We start from the raw sequence: 14,706 nt of genomic DNA on the forward strand, positions 1-14,706 counted from the left end.
TGAGCACGAGGCCGTAGATTCAATTCCAGGCCGCGGCCACTATTCTGATGGAGGCGAAAAGCAAAAACGCCCGTATATACGAGATTTCGGCGCAAGTTTAAAGTCCCCAGGTGGTTAAAATTATTCCGGAGCCCTCCACTACGGCGCGCCTCATCGCCTAGGTTGTGTCAGCGCGTCAAGCCGCACAATCAATCAATCAATCAATCAATCAATCAATCAATCAATCAATCAATCAATCAAGCGATCGATCGATCGACCAATCAATCAATCAATCAATCAAATTGTGAATGTTAATCAAAATAAACCCAGAATACGCGTTACAAGTAGCTGGATTATAAAATCCCACCCATGTATTGGTTCACAAATTCTTGCTCCTTTCCTGTAAAAGTCTAGCAGCAATAGCAGTTGGCGCTTCGACGATCACGCTCATTTGTTTTCAATTTTTTGTGATGTTTTCTTTGTGCTCTCAAAAGTTGATCTTTTCTTCTCCGTCTTCCGCAACAAATTGTAGCCTCCTTTTGCAACATTGCTGAGATTGTGCGCAAGAGCCAGGAAGCTACCATTTTCCCCCATAGTTAGAGTTGTTGCTTTCTGTGTAAAAGTGCCTGCTGGCGCTACGGCCTTCCGCAGGCGCTCTTCGCAGGAAACAATTACGAAACCTAAATCTATCAAGCTGTCAGCTCTGGTAATGCGGCAGCGATCGCGAAGAGCAGGAGCCAACGCTTACACGTGCCAACCTTGGAGAATTACGCAGGAAAAAGAACGGGAGGCTGTAGTCAATTCAAACGAATTCCGGCAGAGGCGTCCCAAGGTGGTGATTTGACCCGACAGAATGCCATGACACTGCCTTGCGGCATCGGTGCCTCTCACGGTCCGCTCTGCCATCCGGCGTCGGTGCGTCTCGCGGTGCGCTCCAGTGAAAGTTCACAACGTATCCTTGCACGAGCGGCCAATTCAATTTGAACAGCCAAACGCCCTTTTTTGTTAGAGCCTCCGTGCTACTTTCCTTTTTGATCTTTTTAAGAGGCGAGGACTTTCGAGGGCCCATTTGAAGCCTTGGTTTTCAGTTAATATTTGGCTGCCTTGAGTCTTCAATAAAGAAGACCCTTGTTGGTTTATTAAACGCGATCGTTTGACACGCCTTTCGTATTTGGAAGAAACTCCCATGGGGGACTGTCAAGGGTAGCATGATGCGCTTTCAGTGATGAGGAATACCCGTGGCAGATTTATTTGCGTAGGTTACACGAACGACATTTTATGTGTCATACCCTACATCCTTACGTCGAAGCACCAACATTCTTGCCATCACGGCTACCCACTCGCCTAAGCTTCAAGTGCAGTAAAACACCTAGCTTCAATTCGTCGGATACACCCCGCACCAAGCCTTATTAAAATTACCGTCTTGGTGTCGCAGCTTACGTAGTAAAATACACACGTTTACGCGAACTGTATGCATATTAATTTAAATAACTTCATTAGGGTCAATGGTTTTCCGCCTTGTTAAAATCTCCTCCATTGTAATACGTTTTCGCGTTCGGATTTTCTGAATTGACTTTTTTTAAGTCTAAGTGTTCTTATCTAGCCGATGTCTGTCTGTGTTGATCATTGAAAACCACGAAGGACGTATCAACCGACCCTGTATGTTACCCTTGCGCCTGTACTGTTTGCATATTTATTGCACTTTCTCATTCCCACCACTTTACATTGACCCCTTACCAAACATTTTGTATGAAGCATTGAAGGTGTTCAAGTCAAACAAAAAGACGGAAGAAACGTGTTCCCTCTTTCAGCAGTATATATACGGGTCATCCACTCGCCTACGCTAGCAGCATGTTGAGTTGGCTGCGTGGGGCCCCCTATCTCCGAAGCACTTGAGAAAGCAACGAAGCGGCCTCAAACTCCTCTTATCATAAAAAAAAGCCTACCGATAATTATGCTTCTGTCGCAGAATACGCAAGGATTATGCAGATTGAATGTGTCTTCTTACAACCGCAATACGCTACTTTGAAATACTACTGAAGAGGAGCGGAAGTGGTGAACGGAAACCTTATCAAGACGGAAAGCCAAGCAATAATATTTTAAGACGAACATAACACTGCACAAAAGAGAAGAAAGATTACGTGCATAGATAGCGAAATTCAAGAAATACTCCTTTTAGAAATAAATAACTGGAAAATGTCTAGAAAATACGGAAATACCGGTAACGTGTGAGAAGTGGGAAGCCGGAGAAAAATAGACCGCTATAGCAGTGGAGAAAAAAAAACAATGCTGTGTTTTTCTTTCACACATCAGCCACTCCAGTGGTACTGTACGTATAACCATTGTCTTGTAGAAATATCAGCGAACATATTACACCGCATATAAAATTTTGGTTCCAATAAAAGCAGACGATCGGGGCAACTGAAGAGCTAATCCTGTACATTTGGATACGTCAAAAATATCTACCCTTTGCGAAAACGTCGATATACTTTCACAGATTGCTGGAGCAAGCCCGTACCAGTGCTTGAAAGAAACTTAAACGTTTCTAAAACAGAGGCAGTCACACTATTCTCGTGTTATCTGTTCCTTAGCAATGCTGTGGGTTCCACCCACAATAAATTCCTATCAGGCGTCTAGCTGAAAGCGTACGCCCCCCATTTCTTGAGAACCTATGGTGACGTTTTGAACAAACGTGTGAGTTTCTGAAACAAAAAGAACACTTGGATATCTGCGAAAGCGTACCCATTGCACGGCGTACTTCGGCATAACATTCTGACAGCAAGTTTTTGCAGTTGACACCAGAAGACGACAGTGAAAAACGCTCAAAACATACAGGGTTACGTCCGAACTGAAAATGTATTTATAACAATGCTTCCAGGCATGCGAGAAAGCAATAAAAAATAATCAGAAACCATTCAAGGCACGTGTTGCGCTATAATTACTGCTTATTTGATGCGCCAATGCTGTTCACTTTTTCAAAGCACATTAGCGTCATGATGACACAAAGCAATATGAATGATGTAAGAAGAGGTTTTCAGTGCAAAAAAGGTGTTGGCACAATCATCCGCAATTTTTTGCTTTTTGTCAAGCACTCTGTCTTGCGTCTAAAACCGGGTGCTCCGGATATCTCGAAGGGAAATAAGTGTGACAGTTTCTGACGGAATTAAAGGAATTGTCTCACCTCATTTCTTCTTGTGCATCTTGACAACCTGGCCCTTTACACCAGTCATCTTCATTGCGTTGTGTTTTACTTCATGTGTTTTATGGAATGGTTTTTTTTAAATTTTACTGTGACGAAGTGACTTCCTTTTGGTGCCCTCTGCTCTAAGTCAGCCTTGCGCAATGAAAATGCAGGCATCATCAAAAGAAACTGTAATCTTAAATTGGTATTTGTAATAGCTCTCGGAGAAAGAGTTAACATTCAAGTGTTTCTTTCAGCCGAGTAAAATATTGTAACGAACCACTTGCTTAGCCAATGTTTAAAAATTTATCAGGCTGAGCTACTGCCACTTGCTTTCTTTCTTAGGAGTCAACCAATTTAAACGGCTTAATTTATTGCATTTCGTGTAAAGTAGCGTTTTGATTGTGAAAATCACAATGATTTGTGCACGAAGCTATACTGCATCAGAACATCGTTCAAAGGTTTCAATGAAAGTTATTGAAGAGCGTGTCCTTGAAGTACCTACCTTTGCAATATGCGATAACACGAACAGTATCTTGCACTAAGTAACCGCAGCATTCCATCGTCTTATAATGCTCGCGAATATCAGGCCAGCTTCAGTAAGGGGTGCTTCAAACCAAGGAATATCTTCTATTAGCCCGAGGAGCGAATCGACTGAACGAATCAGTAATGTGGTTTCTTTTCCTGGAATTCAGGCAGCGAATGAATGATGTCATCAACTGGGCATCATAGGATTAGGTAGAGACTATTTCAAGAAAACTCTTTTGTCACGCTTGGACGGAGGAGCTGTAGGAGGCGTGGCTTGTTTTGTGAGATCTCCGTTGCCCAGACTTCTAACCGACAGCCTGTGCGGAGGTATTATAAGCGAACTATTGCAAACAAGCTTGCTTCAACTAACGTGCTGTGCGCTTGGATCAGGAACAGCATTTTAGCGTACGCGGCATAGCGTCTGTTTCGCTTCAAGGCTGCCCCGAGGCTGTAATTTCGGATGCGTCGAAATCAAACCCGTGTGCCTCCTTTTCCACTTTCGACAATTCCCGTACCGGTTCCAGACGTAGCGCAAAAACACCTTAACTATGCACTTTTTGGACCCAAAACAAAGTAGCTTATGGTAACTGTTATTTCGACGTCTTAATTGTTCATGAATGCAGGTTCGTTTCGAAATCCGCCTAATTGCATTCTCACAAAACTGCTAGCTTATGCAATAAATAACCTGGGTTTTTTTTCTGCTGGGAAAATTGTTCTACCTCAGGAGCGCAAAAAAGATAAACAATAGGATCATCAGCACACCGTTCTCTGACACAGCACTTCTAAATGCTGTCCACGTCGGAATGCAATTTTGGACTCGCGGTCGGGTAATTTATCCCTATCTAAATTTACCTACAGGTTAGTTCTCGGATGACAAACGCCCTTCTTTCGGTCCTGCTGACACCGCAACAATACTCTCTCATATGTACATTCATGCAACGTACAAGCAATGGGCTTCTAATGAGCTATTTCCAAGACCAAGTTTGTTTAAATGCAAGTACCAGACAACTGCCCTTAAAAGTGCACATGAATTTGATGCCTTGCCGTGTGTTCGACAGCAGCCGTAGCATTTCGGCGCCTAACCCTGAGTAGGGAGAGAGTTTTACCAAGGCGGAAAAGGTTAAAACTAAGAGGTACTGTTTCAATTTACGAAATCCTGTAGTCACCGCAAATTCACCGTATATACCCAATAGCATACCATTTGTAGCCTTCGGAAAATAGACAGTTAGGCGATACAACTACATTTAAATTGCTCCGCTTACGTGTTCACTGTGAGGTATTGTTTCAATCATCCTTGACACATTCGTGATGATGGCCAGTTCGGCCTTTGAGATCTGTCTAGAAATTGAAAGATTGCACAAACAAAAGACGTTCATCATGCTACACAATGCGTAAAACATTCTGCAAACAGTTTGGAGCTGAAAGTCACTTTTTTCAATCACCCGTCGTTTTATAAAAAGCACTGTTGCCTTGAAATTATCGAGTGCCTTTTTGCTGCCTATAACGTTTTTGCATTCCATATTTCCGAAATTTCGCGACCAAATTTCCGACCATCAGGAAAGTCGAACTAGTACAATTGCTGCAAGAAATACGTTTCGCGGACATGAAAAGGGACCACTGGGATGTAGTTTGGGGATAAGCAATTTCTAAAGCCAATAATTACACTATTAAAGAGAAAAGTGAAAGTGAAGTACAAATTTGTACATATGACTATATACTGGTTGTGGTGCGTTAAAAAAGACGTACAGTTGTTCGAACTACTTTGTTCTCGTCTTCTCCTGGCTGCGGAGACTCTGACTGAATGTGCCTCATTAAACTGGTCCGGATAGCTTGACTGCAAGGAAGGCTATACATACGACCATGAAGTAGTCTTTACAAAATGAAAGTAAACTTTTCAAAATTTTACATCTCGAATCTTCACTTCTATCGCACCCGCTCATCCATTTTTTTACTCGGGTCTACGTGCCTGTTTTAATCTGATAAGCAATGACAGCGCCATAGATCTCAAACAACAGGTCTATAGTTGTCCTTGACAGGTTTTGAACTTTTCATCGCTTGACTTTTTTCACCACACCAGAGCGAGAAGAGACACACAGAAGCACCCATCAAAATCGCTGCTAAAACTGTACTCCTTTTACAAATTCCAAGTGGCTGTCAAGAGAATCTGTTTCTTGCCTTTTTCGTCTCCGGAAACGGCCCTCTGTACTATAGGTTTCCAAAACATTGTAATTCAGCGATAAGAATAGAGTCTTGCTCTCCAAAAGTTCAGCTTTTCTTTAAAGTGACAGTAGAAGACGCTTTTAAAGATTGGCTCTTGCACAACAAAAACAACCTATAGGAGCTTTGAGACACAGCCCGGATTTTCTTCACTTGGCTGCCACATACAGTGTGCTGGAAGGACAATGCGAGTATTGCCGACGATTTTTTCACAATGTCAACTCGTGGGCCAACCACTGTGATAGAGTAGAAGAACAGTACGACTCTTTGGCGCAATTCCCTTGGAATGTTATAGCATGCCTGTCTTTGTCCTCACAAGCTTCCTTTCTGCGTATGCTATTTCGTTGCTTAGAGAGTTGGCTGCTCAAAATAATGCTAGGAAGGTTATTTTGAGTCACATGCTTCAACCAGCGCCTAATATAGGGCACACAAAAATAAATGCATCTTTTCCACAAATTGTCAAGTCTGAATGGGCTGTAATTAATTGGAATCAATTGCAGCACCATGCAAATTGTAAATACTAGTGAAGTGCCGATGTTATCGGAAAGGTTTGCAATATCTCAAAAATCAAGTTATGTTAGTTCAATCGCGCGCAACAAAAAACAAGCGTAAGACGCCATCAGGCCGAGATAATCGAATGAACAGGAAAAGGTACAAATGACAGGTATCGTGCAAATTTTGCGAGGCATGCCCCTGTTTTCCATTTTTACTAACCAAATCTGGCTGGTGTCACTTGTAGCTGGTAGACAATTCAGCGCTGAGAAATTAAATCATGCATGAGATTAACCAGACCGGGCTGTCCATCGTTTGTACTTGAGGTTGTGCGTGCGAAGTGGCACGAGACGCGTCCATTGAAGGGATTTGTCTCGAGCTGCAAGTCAATCACTAGAGCTGCAAGGAATCACTTTCATGCCCAGCAGAAAGTTGCGCTTCTTTCTGAAACCGCGCTAGAATGTGCCTACAAAACCTCAGAAAGCAACAGTTTTAAGAGAGAAAGTATCATTTTCGGCACAACAACTGCTTACTAATAATGAGGCACCTGGGTAGTGGCGGAAACACTTTTGCACAAAACAAAAACTCTTTGTGAGTATGAAGCCTACTGACCACATTTTATGAAGTTTGTTTAAGCTACTGCTCTTAAACGTTGACTGAGAGCTACCGGAGCGGATGTAGACTTCTTTTATGGCGCTGATAAAAAATTGTTCTACCTTAAAGTGCTGTCAACACAAATTGCCGGCTGCCGCCTCCTTGACGCCAATGACTACCCACACGACCGTAGGCTTAAGATATAACTTATACTCTAAAATGAGAGTAATGATTACTCGCTATGATTTTTCTCTTTTTTCGTGCTTTCTAACTACATTATGTTTAAAGCGGGCATTTCATTACAGATTGCTTGCTGAAACGGTAAGTGCAGATCAGAAAGTAGCCGTGGTTATTGAAATTCTTTGGCGTCAAAGGCATTGCGTAATCGACCAGCCATGATGACTCCGTGTTACACATCTATCTGGCACCATCACATGAGCACGTCTGCGCACACCAGACACAAATTTCCTGGTTCTAGCCAAATTCTCACGGATGACGCAAAAAAAAAACAATTCTCCGTGAATATATTGTTGGAAAAATTTCACTGAGTGGTCCATAAATGCGATATTGTTCACAGTGGCCACGCAGTGAGCTGACAACTTCAATCAAACTGGATCTTACGAAAGAAGCTATACCCGCATTCCTACAAACTATTTTCTGCACGCTGAAATATGTGCCGCCTTTGAAATATCTGAGCATTTTTGCCCAGACCACCAAAAAACGTTTTCTCTCATTTATCTTCGCGGTTGGTGCCAAGGCCCTCGGGGTGAACCAACGTGATAAGGAACGCCGACGTATTTGTATCATTGTTGGCTAACGTTAGACTTGTGATGGCAGATAATTTGCCTTCAAGACGCAAGCTGTGCGGCCTTGGTGTGTTGTAACTTCAAATCTTTTAGCTGGCGTGGCTAGAGTTTAGAGTTTTCTAATAAATGTTCATTCCCCCTCGCCACCCATATGTTTATCGTAAATGCGACTACGCTTTGCTAGGGCGTCTTGGGTAACAAAACTAGAATGCTGACATGCAGATTCACTCCACTGCTGCACTACGTTGATGTGTTGGCTTTCGAACAAGGTGCAACCATGTGTTGCAGTCGTACAAAGTCAAAAAATAGCCGCGTAACCTAACCGCGTGTTAAATAATAATATAAACACCTGAGAAAATAAATGGAGAAAAAGATGATAATAGAGTGTGCAACTATCAGCTGGTATTGATTGATAGAAACGCGATTGATCGCTAACGTAAAAGGTGAAAAGTAATTTTTGCGGCATAACATATCGCCAACAACCATAAGCACTAAAAAGTGGGAGGCCACAGTAACACTGCTTTCACCCTAAGGCCAGAAGCAGGACCGTGGCCGCATTTAAACGTAGTTAGCATAAATCAAAACATACTGGAGGTCTCCTGAGAGGCTGGCTAATTTAGAAAACTGCAAGTACAAAGTCTTTCGAATTAAAATAAACTCAAGAATATTTTCCCTCTAGCAAGACTGCACACACTTCCTAGGGTCTCAGAGCAACAAGAAGCTTTGTTGTGGCTAGTAATCGCGCGGGGCGCAAATGAAGTGCTTGAAATGTTTTTCTGGACATTTGCTCATTTCATGAGAAATAGGAACATGCTCGTTTTTATTCACGTGGATGTTAGCCACGACGGTCATGCGGACCATGTAATAGATGTGGCTTTGGGAGCGGCTAAAGGAAAAAATGGCTCAGGCTTAATCCCTGCTTGGGAGCGGCTAAAGGAAAAAATGGCTCAGGCCTAATGCCTGCGAAATTAGTTGTCATGAGCAAAATCCGACAGTGTTTGCAAACAGTGTTTCGTAAAAGTCTGCCTGGGCTTGAGATTTTGCAGTATTTTGTCTATCTTTATCTGCTTTATCGGTTCCATCATTTCCCTTGCGCTGAAGGAGACGCCCAAATGTCCCAGCTGACTCGCCAATGATTTCCAAACTGAGAAACAAAAAGCCGCCAAAGCAGCGTTTAAATTCTCGACAAGTTCCCTGGCCTAGTTGCGCTAACACACGTCCATACATACATCGGTTTAAAAGTTCTTGTGGTAGCGGTTTGTTGGTCGAGGCCAAGCGTACACCACAATCCGTAATCAAAGTTGTCGTTAAGTTCCTACGCACGTCTGCTCTTTGTTCCACCCCAATTTTGTTCAATTCCTGGTATCTTTGGTTTGTTCGCTACGCTTTATGGATGTTAATTACGGCGGGCTCTCCTGCATACAGCTTTAAAAGGCCGAACAAAGACGTTATGGGGGCTGGGCACGAGTTGCATTTATGATGATGATGATGATGACGATGAAGTTCTTTGCTAAATGAAACATGCACAATCAAAAGATCGGCCAATCATCAGTGAGCTTAGCTGCCGGATCTTATTGGTCCAGTAGTACGTCTCAACCTGGTAGTCTTACTTGAACTTAAAAATTATAAGATTTCCCCGTTTTGGCGGATGCATTAACGTTAAAACCTGGAAGGCACCTGGGCACCATTGCGTGCAAATCCACTGCATTTACAATAAAGATATCATGGCAAAAAGGGTTAAAAGAATCCAACCTATTTTTTTTCATGCGGAAAGCATCAATTATCCTCCGATTCCGCACTTCATAGCGACCAATGGCTATCCGAAGACGCAAAAGCAAAAACAAAACGAAGTGCTCGGTGAAATCCGTTCATTTGTGGTTGTTTTCCTGTACACTGTCTGCCTTTTGATGTTACGCGAGCGGGTGGATACCGTAGCCCAAGCCACTGGAGAACTGAGAAAAAGCAGGTCGCCCAATCGGCACTCTGAGTTGGGTAATCTTCATCTGCATGTAACAAAATGATTTTGTGATGTAACCTGAAACCTGAAGAGAATATGTCATTTCTCCGTTTCGTCGCAAATGCTACGCAGAGAATTTTATTCTAAGGCCATTAAATGCGCATTCCGAATCCAAACATACAACTCAAAGCAGATTGAACTAGGAAATATTTACGTGTATTGGAGTATTTACATGCATATACGTATTAGTAATGATGTACGTCTTTTGGAGTATTTTCGGGTGTTAGTGTTAGCGGGACCTTCTTCATTCACAAGACTTACTTATTTATGAAAAATTTGGAAGGCTTCAAACGCCTGTGCACTCTTCTAAAATCAAGAGAAAACACTTCGCAACTTTTGCCGCAAAATTACGCTGAAGAAGTCACATCGCTGTTACGAGAAGTACAGTCTTTAAGTGCTAACGAGCATTTTACTTTTTCTCTTGTGTAAATTCCCTGTGAATAATCGGATGCTTTACATTTGATTGTTTGTGTTTTGTGTGCGAAGGTACCTCGAAAAAGTGTACAACGTAGTTTCTCAGCAAATTGGAGTTCTCTTAACACCCCCGTCACGTACTACAATTTTACTTTAGGACATTTTTGATCAAGTGCCTTTTCTATGCGATTTTAACAGCAAGAAACTCCAATTTTACTTTCTGCACATTTTTATTAGGTGCCTTTTCTACCAGATTTTAACGTTTCAATATATTTTGTATTTTGGTAGAAATCACCGGCAAACACCACTGGCGAAACTTCCCATCAGCTTCCGCAAATTTAGGCTAGTCTACTAATGCTTCCTGAAGTCTCCTTCAGTTGTCGGAAATAAAGCTGGAATATACTTCTCTAAAAAAATTTAATATTTAGAGATGTTGAACAATAGGTATTTAAAATTCACAGTGCTATTAGCATTTGAGGCCGTAAAATATGTTGTTACCCAAAGCCCCAAGAAATATCACTTTAAAACTTTACACCTCGTTCATTTTTCGAATGAAACTAACATTATCCACGCTAACGGCTTCACAGTTTAGAGCCGTTGCGTTCTGTTTGCAGATTTGTTCTGGCAAATGGTAGCCTGAGTATTGTTCCTGCAGAGCGTGATCCGGGAAGTGCAAGACTAAGCGTTTTTACTTGAGGCTTACGACCAGATCGCAGGTCGGGCTTTTACAAACGCCAAAGGTGGATGGGACTGGGTTAGTAGTACCTGACTGGCCATTACATAGGAAAGCTCCAGGATAAAGTTCACGATTTAGAGTTAGTGGTTGGTCGAGAAAGCCAAGTTCCTTCATCATGAGCACTCAACCTGCAAATTGGGCACGGTGAACAAGCTCTTATACCCAAATCCAGCTTCTCTCTCACTTCACACAGCAATTCTAGCTGCCGCAGAAACCTAGTCACAATGACATCATCGGAGCCCCAACATTCTCCCGAAAACACACGTCTTGCTTCGGACAAACTGCTTGACTCCCGGGCTTTCTACATAAGTGGCAGCAATTTCCACGAGCTGTGGAGCATACGCAACTTATCAACTAGGTTGTTGAGCCTGCAACGCTCACCTCCGAACTTTGACGACCTCGCCGCAAAGCAGCTAACGTGCAATATATCAAACGTGGGCTCCAAATTAAACAGTCAGGAGAGCAGCAGGGGCCTCAAATAAACTGACGCGTTAAGTTTAGAATGAATGAAAATTTTCTGCAAGTATGTCCTGCCGGTTCTTAAAACTCAGCGTTAAGCTTCATGAAGCATTCAGCCAGGTAGGCAACTTTGTGATTTAAGCCATAATGTCGCGGAGAACATGGCTACTAGAGAGAACCATTTTCCCTCTAACAAGATACCCGTGACCCTCCCGCTTGCAGGCAGGGATAAACGAATGTTCCTCCTAGGAAAAACCTGAGACACTCTTGTTCGAGCCAGCAGTGCCTCCAAATTCACAAAAAAATAAAACCAAAAGAAAGTGCCTCAGACTAATATTTATGCATGACACCCCATATGCTTAGGGAAAAATTTACCAATTGCGGTCTGTGTAATCACTGCGCGTAACACAAGACTTCACCCAGTATATAATTTACCTTGTTTTGACGGAACTACTACTTTATCCGCTCATGGCGTTTAGATGATTGCCTGGAATACAGGGTGCGTCGCAACACTGTTCCCCCGTTCTTATGCTCAGAAGGGCTCATTTGCTACGCAAAAATTATACATCTGCTTATGAGCCGTACGTGCAATTGCATATGCCCTGCTTGCATATGCATGTGTTTCATTAACGCGGTGGCTGTTTTCCGGTAGCTTCACTTCCAGGAAAACGCTTACTTTGCCAGGAAAATTAATATAACGTTCACAAAAGTGCCAACCTTGACTGAAACCCATCTGGGAAGATGGTAAGTAGAAGTTTAGGAAAGTTTCGGTACCACGTACACTGAGGAAGTCGGGATGGCGCGTTCAGGGGGTCACGAAGACAAAACAAAAGTTTTGCGCATTCGAAAAATTGCCTCGTTAGAATAACACTGACACCGGTTTTAATGTAAGTTCTTTCGAATAAGCTCAAAAATGAGAAAATAAATGAATAGCCATGCCACTACCCACATAATTTCCCAACCTGAACTTAAGATATAATATAACACGCTTGTAGAGATCTGGAAAGCCGACAAAACGTAACGTAAATTAAGCAGACATTAAAAGCGTGCAGAAAAGGCCATTGGCGCTTAAACGTTGAGTATATTATTGTTATAGCAGTAAGAATGCTAGAAAAATAATCAAAGTTACGAACAAACACGTGAACATATCAACGGAGAGTACTTTACTATGCTTCCGTCTAAGTTCCCTGCCGCAGCCATCGGTCGCGTTGAAGTTGTCTGGCACTACACTGGCAAACTGGCATGAGCGATACTGCCACTTACGGGACTGTTTGTCAATTAGTACCCAATCTTTCACAAAATTATCCCTATGAACCGTGGCAAAAATACACCACGTAGAATTCCGGTAAGAAATTAGACGAGTTAAAGCATGGGTCCATTAGCGCTACCGCTGCGTCATACAGCAAGGCGGACGGTATCTAAGGTAACCAAAGGCGGAGTTTTATTTAAGTTACCTCCCACAATACATCATTGCTGCTACCGCAATACACCCGCTTCATTGGGAGAATTAAACTTTTGTCCAGAATTACTTTATTTTTCAGTCAGTGAAGCATCGTTTGCTTCCTGACAAGCACGGAGGGTGGTATAAAACACCAAATAATTTCATTAAAGCAAACACGTATTTTGATTTTGTGGTCATTTGAGTTGTAACTAACGCCAGCAGTGTTAAAAAACTGTCATTGATCGAGAATGTTATTGTATTCATTCCAGAAGACTACAGGCTTGTTTTTATATATTGAATTATATGTATGACGGTTTGAACTTTGTTCGATCGATACTCTGAATCCAATTTTGTATTCGTTAATGGTTTTTATAAAACAGATCTCCAATTTGGGCTGTACGTTTTAAATAATTTTTAATGTCAACAGGATACTTTTTATGTTGTTGATGAGAAAATACAATGTTTCAATTTACATCACAGATTTATTTCTGGATTTTTTCTGTATAACATTATCATCAAAATAGAAATAGACGCTCTTTTTTTCGTCTAAAGCTTGTAATCTATCTGAACTTATGACACCACCTTTGAAAAGACGTTTTTTCTAAATATACGATTTTTTTCTTTTCACAGTCTGAGATTCCCCAAACATTCTGAGATGTTTTGCAAAAAAAATGATGTTGTTATCTTAGTTATTTCAAAAGTTATAGCCACTTTTGTTACAGCTGGTGGATGGTTCGGAAACCGAAACTAAAGGGGTGCGGTAACAAAAACTGATAACGCATAGAATATGAGCAGCGTACATACAACATTTCTAGTATCTTTAATTCTCATACGTAAAAAATTATTGAAAGACACTTTTTGAGTGTTTCTTTTTTTCGAAGGAACGTTTTGAATTTCTGTAAGGGAATGCGTGTCCCCGCAAGAGCCTCTGTTGTTTGGTTCGTGCGCGCTTTCTGCTCCTGCGGTGAATGGTAGCACGCCCGTCATTTTATACGTAATATTCTTAGTAGAAACAGTGATGACATACGCTGGATGTTTTAACAAAAAAGCCTACTGAAGTCCGGGATAAGAGTGACAAATACGAACGTTCCGTGACAATTGCTCAACAGTGTATGCTCCAATCGAAGACCAAGTGCACGTCAATATATCGGTTAGTGCTGCAAAGCTTGGGAAGTTGTAGAACAACTGCGAGGTGCTACGGCGAGAACCTTTACTGCAAGGAATAATATATAGGTATGCGGAACCTATCATCTGTTTTTGCACAACTGGCTTTGGTTACCGAAGACATCCTCGGGGCTTGCCTATCCTAGCCTTTGATATATAGGGCTGTGGGACACTCTAACAATGGCAAGAGAAGTGCAGCAGATATTACGAGGAAAGCGGGAATCGAACCTGGCCGCAACACTCCCGTAAAATATTGTATCAGTGACCAGAGTCGAGTAAACCAGGGTAAGCGCCAATCACTGGGTGAGACAAAACACCTCCGCTAGAGCATACGGGCAAAAACAAAAGCCAAAATAGAGCTCGTGGCAGCTAAGGAGAGCCCTGGTTTCTAACCTGTGAGTTTTAACGCTCCCGGGTAAGAATATTTGGTTTAAAAATTAATCTAAGAGTTTTAGTCTTGTCTTTCCCAAAACATAATTTTTTGCACTTTCTTGCGCGAACAGTAGTAACATCGAAATGAACAACTCTTGTTCAATGAAATTGCGCCGGCTTTTCTCTTTATTACTATTCTTTGCAATGAACTAAGATTTTTAAAAACGATTGTTAAGTTCAGATGTAATCATGATTTATTTCAAGGAGTGCAGACAAAAGTGCCAAACTTTTCTGTTTTCTTTAGTT

The sequence above is a fragment of the Haemaphysalis longicornis genome, unplaced genomic scaffold (assembly GCF_048455015.1).
Source record: "Haemaphysalis longicornis isolate Haplotype H1 unplaced genomic scaffold, Haemaphysalis longicornis Haplotype H1 scaffold_5, whole genome shotgun sequence".
NCBI lineage: Eukaryota > Metazoa > Arthropoda > Arachnida > Ixodida > Ixodidae > Haemaphysalis > Haemaphysalis longicornis.